This window comes from Coloeus monedula (assembly GCF_965178545.1).
Source record: "Coloeus monedula genome assembly, chromosome: 9".
NCBI lineage: Eukaryota > Metazoa > Chordata > Aves > Passeriformes > Corvidae > Coloeus > Coloeus monedula.
This window is the reverse complement of record NC_138789.1, coordinates 1287203-1303303: the sequence shown is the minus strand read 5'-3', so window position 1 is coordinate 1303303 and position 16101 is coordinate 1287203.

The window sequence follows — 16101 nt, the reverse complement described above, 5'->3', positions numbered from 1 at the left end:
TAATGGCTCTCCCTACATTAACTTTGTCCTGAACCAGTTGGAGGAAAATTCCTACTCACTTGCCTTCTGGAGAACAGGCTGGGTAATTTTCCCTTGTCATTTAACAGCCTGCCTGGGCTGCTCAGCAATGACAGCCACGTTGTGCACTGTGTGGAGGGCAATAAACTCCCCAAGGCTGGGGCAGAAGCATTTACATATCCCTGAATACACCACCCATTCTTTGTCCAGTTTGGGTCTTGGCTTGTGCTGGTCCAGCAAGTGGAAATTTCTTCCTCCTGCTCAGCAGGGAAAGGAACCTTCTGAGCCTGATGGAAACTTCCTCCTCCTCCTTTTCAACGTGGAAAGGAACTACAGAGCCGGCACCAAGGATAAATAATGTTTCCAGACAAAGTGGCAACCTCCCCAAGTCTGGGAAGCTCTAGGGTGGGTTTGCCAGTGGCCAGTTGAGCCTCATTTTCCCCTGGAATCATTAAAAATGCCTGTAAAACAGATCTGGAAGGAGATAATGGTGCTAGAACGTGCATGGAGAATGTTTCAGAGAAGTGGGGAGCAGGAAGATGCCTCTGCTCTGCAATGCCCAACTCGGGCCATGCTGGCAGAGCTGGGCATCATCCAACAGGCAGTTTCCCTGTTTGTGTTGTCTCGTGTCCCACACACCCTTGTTTACAGCAGGGAGCAGAAGGGAGGATGAGGCAATGCCTGACCTCTCTCTCTCTCTCCTTTCCACTCTCTCTCATCTCCACTCCTTCCAGCCACCATCCTGGCTTCCTGCAGGAGACATCACAGCTCCATCCAGAGAGAAAAAGATTGTCCTTCCCTTTGCTCACCACATGCTGAGTGTGGTCCCACTCCTCTCTCCAGCACAGAGAGGTGTGGTAGCTCAGACCACAGGAAGGAAGAGGAACACTCAGGTCTTTCAGCACCTTTCTCTCCCCTCTAAAGAACTAGGTAACAGCTCTTTCCACCAAAGAAATCCAAGGGTCTGATTCCGGCATGTTTCCAAAGTTTATGTCTCTGCCAGCATAAAAAAGGGCCGTAGTTAGAGCGACTGAAGTTATTTGTTGTATCATATGATGCCCATACTTTAAAAGTACAGATGTTCCCTCCATGCTCCAAGGGGTGATTTGGAAGACAGAGGACTCAAAACCTCCTACTCTATCCAACCACGAGCACCTGGGCTGCTGTAGAGGGAGGGTTGCCATGGAAAGATGAGGAAGGCAGCAGTGAGGTGGCTGGAGTATTCCCACCAATTATCATGAAGAATTTTGACTGCTCTGCTGTGTTTCCTGCATCAGCCTAGCAACCACCTCTGAAATGTTTCTTATGCGTCTGAGAAGCTTTAAGCAGGGTCACACACTGAGGAAGCTGGGTGAGCAGGGAGGGCCCAGTCACCAGACAAAGCCCCCTGGGCACGGACACCTCAATTCCTGCTCCAGGAAACTCCTGCATGAGGTACAGGCAGTTGGATTGGATAGAGCAGGATGAGGGAAGGGGTGACATGCAGGAGACAGAGACAGAGCAGCAAGAAGGAGAAGACCTGAAGAAGGAACCAGATGTCCTACCTTCAAGGGGCAGAACAGGGCAGCTTGCCATTGCTCAGTTCAGAGGTCCTGGGTGGAGAATCCACGCCAATGGCAATCTCCTGTACATACAAGTGAAATCATCCATGGATTCATGTCAGAGGGACTGCCTCCACCAGGACTCCTGCTACTCTGCCCTAGTAAAACAGAAGAAACGAGACCTGCAAGGTGTCTTGCACTAAAAAGTTGAGAGACCAAGAGGCCACAGCATCCTACCCTCTTCCAGTCCCTGAAGTAATGAGAAGGCAGATATTCCACGTGTGCCATTCTGGCCTCTTCCACGAAAAGGGCACTACAAACTGACAAGGAACAGCTTCTGCCCATTCATTAGGTTCTTGGCATTAACTGATTTCTCTTCAACCAAGCCATAAAACCCAAAGCTGCATGCAAGGAGCATCCTAAAATACCCTTGTAAATCTCAGCCACCACATTCATTAATTACAACCCAGTGATAGTTCAGGCCATTAGTTCTGGATGGTAACTTCATTTATTCCCACGTTAATGCTCGATGTCAGTGGTTATCTCATTACCACTCTATTACTTACCCACTTAATCCATCATTGCAGCCCAGGCCAGGCAGGAGGAGCGGAGCTTGCCCTGCGTCTGTCGGGAGACGATGCATCAAAGTGCAGAGCACCCAGGAATCACAAACAAAGCACTTCTAATCTGCAGCTGAGGTTATAACTATTAAGAGGAGGAAATGACACAGATGAGTGTTGTCAGGAACACAAACACACTCCAACATTGAAAAATTGTGGATATTGAGGATTGAGTTACCTATTAAATCAGAGCCAGAAGCTTCGGAAAGAATGGAAGCAATATTAGCACTCATGTAGAAAAATGGCATCAGCTCTGCCCTCCTCCTCCTCGGACTCTCATTCCTCCAAACCCCAGGTTAGATTCAAACAGTTTCTGCCTGTTAAGCAGTTTGAAATGGCGAGTCAAAGTATGGGCACTGGGAGCTGCTACCTGCTGAATGCTCCAGAAAACACGCAGGCATCGTTGCAGAGACCACGAGCTCTGAGTGTCAGTGAAAATACACCTCAAATGTGTACAGATACCATAGTTCTTGGCACTTCCACATGTACCCAGCTGGAGTTCCTCTTGTGTGGTGAGCAGGCACTTCCAAAATTGTGCTTAACTGCATCTAATACACGCCTGCTTGTCCAGGACTTACTCCACCTGCTGATCCAGTCCCATGGGTCTGACAAGAGTGTTTCAGCCTGGCGAGACCAACAGCCTTTCCCTGTCACGTTCCCTCCTTCTTCCCCCAAACTGTCTTGCTGGAGACAGCATTTCAATCTTCCCCTGCTTGACTCAGAAAAAGGGAAGCTCTTTTTATGTTGACAGGCTGTGAAACCAAGATGTGGGCTGGGGAAAGGGTTCAGAGGGACATTTCCCTTGCAGCAACACAGCTTCTCTTCAGAGCAAACAGAGCACTTCTGCTCTACCCCAGTATGAAGCCCATACACTAGGGCAGGTGTCTGGTTTTCACTGCTTCCAAATGACATGATATAGGACTGGAATCCTCCAAAGCAAGAGAAGCTAGTGCCACAAAAGCAAGGTAAAGAAAGAAGACACAGCTCCAAGATGATGTCAGTAGTAAAATAGCAATGATTTCCTCTGTGATCAGTACCAACCCCACAGGCTAACATGCCTGTGCTGGCAAAAGCAGGCTCTAAATGGTGCTGTGCCAGAACAACTGACAGGGCAGGTCTGTGAGATGCCACCATCAGATGTAATTAAAACACCTTTGCTGCCCTGCTTTCCATTCTCTCAGCAACAAAATCCATTACAGAATGCAGTTAGAAAATGATTTAAAATGTCCCTGAAGCCAAGTTGTTGACACCAGTGTAGACAGATGGATTTTGATACACCCTTGATTAAACAGCTTTCTGCAAAAGGCAAAGAGGGCAGGAAGGGAGCTGGGTGATGAGCTGGAGGACCATCCTAGAAACAGGGGCTGTTCCCCAGGGAAAACAAGTGCTGCTGCAGGAGAAAGATGCCCCATCAACCAGCCAGAGGCTAAAACAGCCTCATCCCCCTGGGAATCAGGCTGCAACCCTTTGCTCCAGTACCAAGCTCCTGCCCCTGTGCTTCCTGCCCAGTCGGGCTGGCAACACCACAGGCATCACTCCTTCTAGCCTCTGATGCAAGGCTGCAGGGAAAACAAACAACAGAAAGCCTCACACAGTGCTCAGCCCCTAGCAGGGCCAGCAGTACTTCCATTTCCCACGGAGCTGCGCATGGCAGTGGGACTCTCCAGGATGCAGTAGGGTACTGTCTCCAAGAACAGTTTTCCCCCCAGGCATTCATGACATCTCTCTTCCTCATTCTCTCACACACAGATGCTCTTGCACTGATAAGGACTGAACTCCTTTGGCAGAGGGGGGCAAAGATAAAGCCTTCTCCCTGGCCATCTATTTATATCAAGCTAGTAGGAACTCCTTATCTTCAAGGTCTCTGGCACACAGGGCTGCAATCAGCCATCAAGTTATTAGGGGTGGGCAAAAAGGAGCCAAAACCACATTAACCCTCTTTTGCCAGGGAAAAAAGGCAAGAAGGAAGGGTGTTGCAACAGAGCGTGGGCAGCTGCCCTGTCCAGTTGTTAGAGAGAAGAAATCCAGGGACAGAGGGTTAAGCACGGCTCAGAGAACAACCTGAAGAGCCAGAGCTGAGGTGAAACACCTCTTGAGCGAGCACAGAGGCTCTGCAGGCCAGGGTGCTGCAGGCACAGGTGTGGGTTGTAGAGCTACACAAACTACTGCCCCTGCTTACCAACCCCGTGCCATTCTGGCCACTCTGGTGGCCGAGTGCTCGGAAGCTGCTGTGACCTGGCAGCAAAGGTTTGCAGGCAAGTCCCATGAAAAAAAGGGGCTTTCCCATGAAATATTCCTCAGGCTTTGTGTACAAAGATTTTTGGCCAAAGACTCCAGATCAGGAAGGAATTATAAATCAGAAAGTATAAGATACTCAGTATCACCAGCTCCTGCAGTAATAAAGCCCCTGTTCATGCACAGCATTAATCTGTCATTACTAATGTACATCAGATGGTTCCAATTTCTCCTGCTCCCTCTCATGGCCTGAAAGAAACTGAAGCAAGCAGCAAGAACCCTCTTATTAAATAATAAGCATCTACCTTATTATTTCTCTGGAACATGCCTGTGATTGCCCTGTGCAAACCTGACCCTTGGGAACCCTCAGCTGCTTCCTTTTATAGGCAGTTTGAGACTTGAGGTGACTTTTGGTGCCAGCCCTGCCCAACGCAGTGCGGGTTCATAAGCAGAGTACCACTGACCCTCAGACCTGCACACAGCTGAGGGGCTGCCGGGCTCCCTTCTGAGTCATCAGAAATTCAGCCTCGAGTTAACCAGGGCACGGCCCAGGCACCACTGCGGCTCCACCTTCCCTGCAGCCACTTAGTCTGGGTAAGGATAATCCTGTCTCCAGCAAGAAAGCAAGCGTTTGAAAAACACGCTCCCCAGTGCATTTCAATTATCAACGTTTTTAAACACGGTTGCACACCCCGTGAGAATACAGTCACACCTCAGACAGGGCTGCCTCTTCACAGGGTATCACAGCCACTTGCAGACCCTGAGAAAGGCTGGGGGGGAAGAACCTTTATGCTAAGGATGCCTTAAGCAAAGCCTCACATCTTTTAAAACGGGGCGAGAAGGTCACATTTACTGCTTAGCAACTCTTCTCTCCCAAAACTTACCGTGGCTGTGTGGGCACCTGCACACAGAGCTGAAGGAGGGGCTGCTCCTTGCCTTGGTTTCTGACAGTCCATTCAGGAGCTGACAGCTGAGCATTTTATTCCCCCTGCAAACAAAACACATCAGTTGAGCACCGCCAGGGAAGGAGCAGGACCAGAGCAAACTCCCAGAAAAAGCCTTGGCAGTGTTCCTCCTGCTCTGTGGCTGCGAGTGAGATGGAGGAACAGAGCACGACACATGGAGCAACAGAAGCTGAACACACGTGTTACTGCAAGGAAAATGAACAATATCAGAGGGGAGGGGGGGGGGAGGGGAAGGCACTTGCTAACAAATATTTATTAAAACACAGTCTTATCCTCATCTGACCCTAATTCCGATGAAGGAAAACGGGACAGACTGGCACCACTGCCGGGGTGTTCAGGCGGTGGCACTGACCATCCATGTGTATAATAATTGCCCAGGAGGTCCCACAGCCACCCCCTCGCCTTCCCCTCCAGCAACCTGAGATGTGTCACTTCACATCACCCCCCCGTGGCAGGGGGGTTGGAACTGGATGATCTTTAAGGTCCCTCCCAACCCCAACCCTTCTGGGATTCCATGACTATTTTGAGGCCACTCAGCCCCACTCTCCAGGCTCCCAGAGTCCTCTGACAGAGTCAGAGCATCTTCCAGTCTCAGAGCAGCCAGCTCTCTGCGCATCCTGCTCACTGTGGCCTGTCAAAAGGACACTCAAGTCCTGCAACCCCCGCAGATCTCCTTCCACCCACATCTTCTACAGAGATCACCAAGGGATGTGCTTCCCATCCCAGCAAGCCAGCATGCTCCATAAAGAGGAGGGGAAAATCTGCAGACCTCTGGGATTTGGGGGCTTCAAAAACCAACAAGCTTAGGACCCAAGTGTGCCTGCCCTACTGACAGCTACGGCACTTCACAGGAGCACAGGGAATCATGGCTGGGGTTGGAAGGGATCTTAAAGATCATCTGCTTTCAAGCCCATGCCATGGGCAGGGACACTTCCCATTAGACCAGGGTTTGGAGGCCATAAGCATAAGAAAGCTTGGGAAACCTAGACACGTGCCAAATGGTTGGAGAGACTCCTGAAATGGCTCAGCAAGCAATGAGCTTGGTGCAGTGTCCCCATCAGTCACTGCCTATCAAGCCTAATCCCATGGCATAGTAACATTCCTTGAATATGCTTTACATTTAAAAGATAATGAAGAACCAGGGTGAAAAAAATGCTGGGATGGAAGAGAAGAGGTGAAATTCAAGCCCTGTAAGAAGCCCTAAAGACAAAAGCACATTTCACATTCTGAAGTCTGTAAGAGAGTTGATTTTCTGTTCCTCAGCTTCAATCACCCCTTTGCTAGTGAGATTTGGCACTAGCCCAGGTCTCCTGAGGAAGCAGAGGCGAGGATTTTCCAAAGGATTTGTCACCCACATCTCCTCCCGCAATGCTTCCTTGGGGGTTTTTTAATGAGAAAGGCCCTCCTTTGAAAAAAAAAAAATCTGCCTTTAAAAGATGAGGCCATGCCCACGAGAAACCCCAGGGCAGTATTTCTACCTCAACCCCAGCTCCAAGCCCCTGCTTGCCTGCAAGCCCTGCTGCCCTCCACCTGCTTAAGGAGGATGTTTTCATTATTGTTCAATTTGCAGTGAGTTTAGATTCACGTCCTTCATTGGATTATTTTTATATTTCATGTCCTCTCCTCTCCTCCTCTTCTTTTTATAGACTGGTAATCCAAGTCCCTTGGCAAGGCTGAGTAATCTTGATCAGATTTTAATCAAAGTAAGCCAGATCCTCAGCTGCCAGTATTGATGCATCTGCCTTTAAATATTTGAACGACGCCGATTTACCCCAGCGAGGCGCAGGCCCCATCCGTTCAGGAAATTTAAATTCCTTCCTAGGCATCAAGCTAAAACAACAAGACAGAACAAGCAACCTGCTGCGAAGGGGTTTTAGTTTATAAAACCAATACCCAGGATTTCAGAACTAAATGAAAATCTGAGATAATCCCTCCCCAAATCCAGCCTGGGAAAAGCACTCCGGACAGATAAGTATCGAGTAACTTCTTAAAACACACTTTTTTCCTTTTGTAAAAGCTTTCATCAAGTCAGAGCCAAAGGGAAATTACCCACAAGGCCTCATTCCTTGACATGACCCAGAGAACTCATGTTTTCCACCCGTAGAAAATGCGTATTTTACCCAGACAGGCTCCTCCAGGATGGACCTGCTTCTGCTTTGTTCAGCAATGACCCTTGCACCACTGCCAAACCCCAAGCATCCAAAATCAGCATATTAGTGGGAAAATAATGAGATTTCTGGAATACAAAACGTTGGCTCCATTTTCCTTACCTTCAAAGATGATATCTGCCAGCTTCCCTCCACAGATTAGAAAGCAAAAGAAAAAGCACTTAGATGAAAAAGAGTCTCATCTAATCGCCTGACTCCAGGAGATGAGTTTGAGGTAGAGACAGGGGCTGTCCCACAGAACTCATCAGTATTTGGACTGCAAACAGTGCCCAAGCGATGCCAGAAATAGATGATTGCCTCAATTACACTGCTAAAGACAAGAGAAGCCAGTTATCCTGATTTCCTTACCCAGCTGGGGTAAGTGAACTCCTGAGAAACAAGAGGGATTTCGTAGGTTCTCTGGTCATTTCCACTGCAACAGGTGTTACACAAGCATCCCCTGAGGAGTTACACCGGAGCCTCACAACATATCTGCATTTCCACCCCTACTGCTAGAATGCTGAAAGGCCTTCAGGGTGTGTCACATCCATGCTCTGTTGTAGGCCCAGTCCTGAGCAGGGGGAGAACAACTCAAGGATCTCAGTCCCTCCTTCCTTCAGGAGGGTGAGGGCTCCTACTAACCTTCTCCAGCTGTTGACTGGACCTGCCCTTCCTTCCACCTCCAGCCAGGTTGGCCGACAAGCAGGCAGGCTGGGATCAAATCCACTCCTGTTTGTGACTCTTACCTGCCATCCTGCTTCACAACTAATGCCTCAGCTTTGCTCTCCACACCCCAAAGTCAGGAAGGAGGAACAAGACCAGTGAGGAGCAGCTGAGGGAGCTGGGGTTTGTTCACCCTGGAGAAAGAGAGCCCCAAGGGGGATCTTCTCACTCTCCACAATTCCCCAACAGGAGGCTGTAGCCAGGTAGGGGTCAAGCTCTGCCCCCAGGGAATAAGGATAGGACAAGAGGAAGCAGCCTCAAGCTGTGCTAAGTGAGGTTTAGATTGGCTATTAGGAACAATTTCTTCACTGAAAGGGTGTTCAAGCACTGGAACAGGCAAATTGGGAAAGTGGTGGAATCACCATCCCTAGAAGCGTTCAAAAAACCTGTGGATGTGGCACTTGGGGCCATAGTTTAGTCCACGAGACCCTGGGGAGCTTTGTACTGCTGGGTTAACGGTTGGACTTGATGATCTAAGAGGTCTTTTCCAACATAAAAAATTCTGTTAGTTTATAATCAGCCTTGTGCAAGAGCCCAGCTCATGAACTGCACTTGGATCCACACCATGTCTTCCATGCAAGTCCAGTAAAACCAGTGACCATTCAAGTGAGCAAATACTACAGGATTAGGTGCTGCCCTGCGAGGGACAAAGCCATGGGACAGTGCCCTTAAGATGTTATTACTCATTAAGGGGACAAAAAATGAGCTGAGACTTAAAAAAACCCATGAAGTCTGCTGATGGCTTTAAGGGGAAATTATAAAAAATGCAGAGCTAGGGATGAGGAAAAACCAAGGACTTTGTTTCTTTCCCCATGGCTCCTCCACAGTTCTGTGAGGAGAAGAGTGCTCCAGTGGACACAACCCCACCAATTTCACCATTAAGAGGCACATTAAACCGGCCCATGAACAATCTCACGAAGGAAAGTGTATGGAGGAGCATCTGCAGAGGGGCTAAGGAGCTCCAGCCCCCGCAAGCAGCGGGCATCTTTTGTCCTTTCACATTAGCTCACCCGAGCATCCCTGATCCGAGACACAGGTTCCTGCAGCAGATGGCCTTATTAGTGTCCATGTGTGGTGACAAGGAGACCACAACAGGTGGCCCAGACAGCAACCAGAGCACTTCACCCCACTTGCCCCAAAAAAGGTTCAAGATCATGCCAAGGGCAACCAGGATCAGAGCACAGAAGAGACGTCACGTGCAAGTAGTCCAAGGCACCCTCGCGTGCCTTCCGGGCTGTTAAAGACTCAGCTGGAACACGTTGTCCAGTTTGGGATGCTGATCTTCCAGACGGTGTGAACAATTGGAGACAGTCCAAGAGAGACAGACAACAGTGACTGGAAATCTCTACAGGAGACAGTTGGCAAGGAGGAGTGGAAAGCATTTGTGATGCTCAGTCTAGAGAGGATGGAGACATGGTTACAATTTTCAGACAAACAAAAAGGAAAGGGGCGGGAAAAAAAATAAAAGCCATCCACCTTTCCCCATCTGGGGAAGGGACAAGAAGTCCTGAGCTTAATTTAAAACAAGGAACCTTTCAATCAAATGTTAAGAAAAATTTTCCAAGTGCACTGACAGCAAAAGTACTAGACAGTTGTCAGAACTCTATTGCTTTCCTCCAACATCCACTGTTAAATTAAACCCTTTGGGCTACGCTGCAGAAGTCCCCATAATTCAGCCACGAGGCAGTCAAAAGAGTTACGAGCTCATTCTGCACTGTGACGTGGGGAATGGATAGTCCAACGCCAGTGAAAAAGAAATTAATTTCCAGCCCATCATAAAAAACACCAAAAAAACAAAAAGCCACACAGCAGCTGCTGCTCAGAGGGACCTTTAAAAACCCTTCCAGTGTGAAAAGGCCAGCAAGGGAGGGAGCGGGTGTGTGCTTCCAGGGCTGGCAGGAGGTGGCGAATGGAGAGGAGAAATCCACAGCAAAGCTGGGCCTGTTAAGCCTGGTGGGAAACAGGAGAGAAGAGCAGAGCAACAACGCCCACCTGCTCTCTGGAAGGTGACTCACCCACCATGCACTGCCCCGCTGTGCCGCTGGCAAGAGGGGAATTGGGCCCTCACAGCATCTTCCCGAGCCTGGGATGCTCTCTCCTCCAGCACACGCAAGCCTCACGCTGAGCTGGTGGCTCTGTTCTTAATGCATCTCCAGGTCAGGCCATTTCCGTGCTGGAGCTCAGGACTGAGCTCCCAGGCTGGCTCTAGCACTTGGTGGGTGCCAACTGCCAGCTCGATGCTGGGTGCTCTCAGCAGCCAGAGGAGGAAGGGTTTTGGGATGACCTTGGTTTTGTCCATGTCCAGCCAAATAAAACAATACATACACTTATATATATCCAACCAAACAAATCTCAGGTACAGAAGCTTTTCAAGCCTGAGGCCAAGCTGCGTACCCTCAAGCTCTTCTGAACTCTACTTGGAACATGGGAAGGAGCCCAGGATTTGTGCCACCCTCCTTGGATTTGGGTCCTAGCTGCCTGACGACCCCTTGTGTGAGTCAAAAATACAGTCATTTTTCTGTCTGCCTCGTCATGGGGCTGCCCTATTCCAGATACACTGGCTGGAGCCAATTCCTGCATCATATCTTCAAATTCACCCAAGCCAAAACTTCTTGTGCTCTGTTGCCCAAATCTCTCTGAAATTCATCTCTTTGTGTATTTTTGGTTGGATCTGGAATCCAGTAAGCTGAGAGATGCTTGGAGAAACCAAACTCTGGCTAATTGCTTTAGCGCTCATCAGAAAACACAGCATGATGCAGATCCAAGACAAAGCACAGATCTCACAGAGAGTCCCCTAGTGATGCAGATGCGTTTTGCAGGAGGTTTCATTCCAGATCAAGCCATTCCAGAATGACAGACCCATTGAATGAATTTCAAACCCATAAAAATTCCTCCTTTCTCCTCCCACAATGACTTGTGCTTGTGTGAGGCTTGGCTCAGACCATCACGCTCACTGTACTTGCAAGACTAAATGCAGTCAAACTCAGCTCACGTGAGAAGAAACTTCTGGACCTGTTCCACCATTCCTTTCCTCGTGTGCAGCACAGAGATGCCCGGAGACATGTTTGCAGTGAACTATTGTCCTCTGCACTCTGTGCACTCTGCCTCCTGCTTTGTTTATAGAGACTTTGGGGAGATTTGTGGGCCTGGCAATGAATTACAGGGAGGAAGACAAACATATTTTACTGTTCTGGGCAAGGAGTGCTGGAATCCTGCGGACATCTGGAGGAATTATTTGCAGAAAATTAATGCTGTTTGTCATTTGCATGATGAACTTCTGGATCTCAAATGAATGATGGGAAGAAACCGGTGGGAGATGCTCATTATCCCTGATGGAGTGAAGCCCCTTGACATGATGCTAAGGTCGCCATGATCTATGGACCTGCTGACTGACAAATCTGAGAGCTCGGGAGTTGAACACACAATATAACTGGGGGCGTAAGCGCTCTGCCACATTAAATGCCGAGGCGTTAATAATTGTTGCTTTGCCTCTGATTGCCGGAGTTTCGGATGCGCTTGTTCTGGCTGTCTCACAGGGCAAGCACCTTAACTCCTTACTGACTAATTCCAGAGGAGACAGGATGCAAACACACCTGCACGTATCCAGGCAGACCCACAGATTAAAGCTTGCAGGCTGTCTTGTTTCTCTCCTGATGTGCCTTTGGGGATTGTGCTCTCAGCAGCTCCCTGACAGGTTCCCCACCTCTGCCTCGGCAGCAGTTACGAATCCCGGGTGGGGGCAGATGATGTGCCATCACCAACCCTGAGCTCAAACTCACAGCACGGCAGAGAAGTCCTCAAAGTTTTCCCAAAGCTCCAGTGCGGCACACCTCATTCTTCTGCACGTTAATGTTTGCTGCTTGGGAGCCAGCTTCATGTTCCCTGCAGCTCTAATGTGCCAGGGAGGAGCTCTTGGAGAGCTGGGAGCACTGCTAGCAGGGTGGCACGGACCCGGAAGAAACAAGCCTGGGAGATGTCATCTTGCCTAGGACATGGCTCCTGGTCTCTCAGCAACCCAGCTTCTTCCTTTAGAAAGATGAAATATTCTACGATCTGTTCCTGAGTTGTTGCTTTTAAGACTTCTGAGTGTTTCCCAAAGTGGGGGGTGAGTTCCCCTCTGCTTCCCAAGGAAAGAGGCAGAGCTGGGGTGCAGAAGGGATGGGAGGTCTCGCCAGGGGAGCAGAGGGGATGCATCAGCTGTGGCATCCTTATTAAAGGAGAGGCAAGGAAAGCAGAGGGCACCTGGGCTCAATAAATTCACTGTCTCAAGTGCTTTTGTAAGCTTCTCTGAATTAACTTCCCAGTGCTTTCACCCCTGTCTCCAAGCAGAGAGAGCAGCACGCCCCTTCCTCACTGGGCACTGGGAAGATGAATTTGCAAACATTTTTAACGCAAGAAGGCAGAAGAATGTCTAACTGGATGGAAGACATAACGAAAACCCCAAGAGTTTTTAACAATTGCCACACGATGAGGAAAGCAAGGTGAGTCCTCTGCTGCTGACTGCAGCCTCCCTGGGAGCACAAGGGGGCAGGGATCTGAGCAGGGATAGCTACACTGACGGTATTCCCAGTGCAAAGGTGCTGCCAAAATCCGCTGACGCCTTTTCTGTTATCAAAGGAAGCGCCGTGCTGATCAGCACGGGCAGAGAAATCCAGCCCCTTCCTTTCTGGAACACCTCGAGGCCATGATGTGATGAGCCAGCGGATGGGGCAATGCAGTCTGACCTCACCTGGGAGACAGGGAATGAGAGCGACCCATGGATTTGGGGCAGGCACGGGAGAGCCAGCACAGAACCCACCAGTGCTCTGGGAACAACCGCAGCTCGGGGGATGGCTCCGCTCCAAGCTCTGTCCCTCCTCACCGGGACTGGAGCTGAGACAGGGAAGAAAAATGAGCATCTGGAAGTCCATATGAATAAGCTAATGCCGCAGGGCTGTCAGTCATGTGCTAATACCCTTAGCTAAAGAAACATATTGATCCTGATTGCCTGGAATTGCACTTGAAAAGGGCTGGGTGACATTTCCAAGGAGACACGAGCTACTTTCAAGTCAATTAGCGGCATTGGAGGATTCATGCTGAGGGGACGCACTCACCTCTGAGGAATGCCAGGAGAGAATGAGAATTGAATTAAGCCTTTTCATACACCGAGAAACAAATCCTTTAATGGCCTGTAACAGCTGACAGGACACCCAGGGTCGCCAAAAGCATGCTGGCAGCAGCTAGGTGAAGAAGTTTCCCTGTGATGAAGCTGAGGACTGCAGAGCAGCTGAATCACTGCAACAGGCCCAAGAGGGCATCCACAGGGTAATCCTCTAAACAAGGGAACAGAGGGAAGCAAAGTTTAAGTTCCACTTCAACAATGCAGGTAAAGCTCTTCATTCCTCTCCAGGTACCTGATCTCCCTCTGGGCTCAACGGGAATGTCACAGCCAGCACATCTTACGTACCACTGAGCATCGTGCCCCTTGTGGAACAGGCACTTAAGTGAGGTCTTCTGCCCTGCTGCCTTCCCAAAAATACTCCTTCCTCCTATGGTTCCCAAAGCCTCCTTCAGAGCCGAGGACCCCAGGCAGGTTTGAAACCACCACAGCAAATCCAAAGGCAGAGAAATCAGTGTAACTCTGCAATGCCTCTGGTTTTTCTATTTGCGGGTGCTCTGACCCATATTTAGTTTCCATGGTTCCTCTTATGTTCCTATAAACATGAGGCTTGTACCTGAATTCAAGGCTTTCTGGACAGTTTTACAGAGATGATTTCCTGCTCTCTCACAGCAACTGCAGTCATTCTGTCTCACAAGCCAGGGAGCAGAGCCCTTCGATCCCTGTGCAGGAGGGAGTGAAAGCCTTCCAATCCACCCGCAGGGTGAAAGTGACCCCACCAGCTACAGACTGGCTGAGGCCTCAGAACTGAACAGGTCCCTGGAGTATTTGAATCTTCCTGAGTACGGCACAGGAAAATGAAAATGGACAGAGAAGCCATCGCACAGGTTTTCTCCAGCCTCAGTTCTGCAACCTCTCAGACACTGTGGGCTTCCCTGTGATAGCATCTCTCAGCCACGAGCCCAAAGCCATCTTCAACACACCAGTGACATTCAGAGGCCCCAGAAATGCCACCATGTTCTTATGAGTGTTGCCACAGCCCAGGGAAAGCTGCCCGTTGTCCCCACCTTCCAAAGCCAATTAGTCTGGCTAAGCCTAAAACCCCAGTCATGTCCTCAGACCCTTCCTCATCCACACACCTACACCAGGGATGCTGCACTACGAGCTCTAATGGGGCTAATCCTTCCATGCTGCAGCAGCACAAGTTTAATAGGGAGATTTTTTTACCCATCCTCACCACGATGCAGGTTTTCCTAGTCCAGTACAAACCAAAACCCTTTTGGTGTTCCCCTGGCTTTCCCCCCTCCCCTCTGCTACACTCCTGAACTGAATGATAGAGACAGACAGCTCCAGGCCCAAAGGAATTCAAACGGAAGTTGTTGTTCTCAACTCAGCTGAAGAGAAGAGTGTTTATAAACCTGCAGGCTTCGAGCAGAATAAAAGAATCTCCTAATAGCTCCTGCAGACAGGAGGAGACTTGGGAAACGGATCCTCCCATGGGTTTGCCATGGAGCACCCCTCGAGTTTTTAACCAAGCATTTTCTCATCCGAGTTTCTTATATGGCAGTGATTTTCCAGAGAGAAAATGAAATCAGAATTCTGGCACATCTGAAGAGTCCTGCAGAGCCAGAGCCCCTGTTCTTTTGGTGGCACCTCAGACCAAAAATGTCTATCCAAAGCACAGCCAAAACCCTTAAGAAACCCCTTTTTTTCCACTAGAACAACAGAGTGCAGCGTGTCAGGCTCATTTTGCAAGGACTGCTAGGAGCCTGGATCTCAATTAAAGCTCCCAGGGCTCAAAATAGCCTTTTGCAGTATTTGCAGCCTGTAACACAAAGCATGGGTCATATTACTGAAAGCACCTGAGAAACACAAACGGCTGAGGCTCGGCTTCAAAGTGACCCTTGCTTCAACACCCACTTCTTTTCTCCTGTGGATGGAAAGTGGTTAAAAGCAACACATAAGTACCACTTAATGCTGAGGAAGTCGGTCAGACCACACCGATGCTTACAGGTAGAGAGCTGATGCACACAAGTGACTTTTCCAAAGCTATACAGTAAATCCAAAACACAACTGAGACTTAACCTCGGGTCTTCCAAACCCCTCCCTTCCCCCCCAAACCATTGCACTTTGCTTTTTGCTCGCTAATAAAAGCCAGCTGAAGGGGTATGGGATGGCTGTGTGGACACACTCAGCAACCAGTGCTCTAGGGAGGAGTACAACCGAGAGAGAGAATCCATTCCCTCAGTGAGATGGGAAGAAAGCAGAGGGGCACAGCAGGGTGCTCCTGGCAAGATGGGAAGAAAAGCAAAGGGTTGGTTTTTTTGTCTTTACTGTGAAGAGATGTCTGCATTTCCCTTATTAACAGCAAGGCTCAGCCCTAGCTAGAGAACAGCAGGAGAGGCTGAAAAATGGGGTCTTTTCAAAGAACCATTTCTCTATAAATATCAAGCATGAGCTGCTGCCCGTGAAAGCAGCCCATTACCTTTCTGGGGTGCTCTCACCCAGCCATACAGGAAGCCAAACTGATGAAATTACCCTTTCTGGGTTTCAAACAAAGCAACATCATCTCCCCAGCCACCAGCAGTCCAGAAGATGCCACTAAGGGACTAAAACATATAAGAAAGTCAAATTTGGTTGTCCCAGCATCTGTGGGGGCAGAGGGGATGGTTCTCACTTCCAGGTCTGAAGGATCACCATCTCACCTGTATGGAGATGCCACCATATGTGCTGACCTACGTGACCATGTTTTAA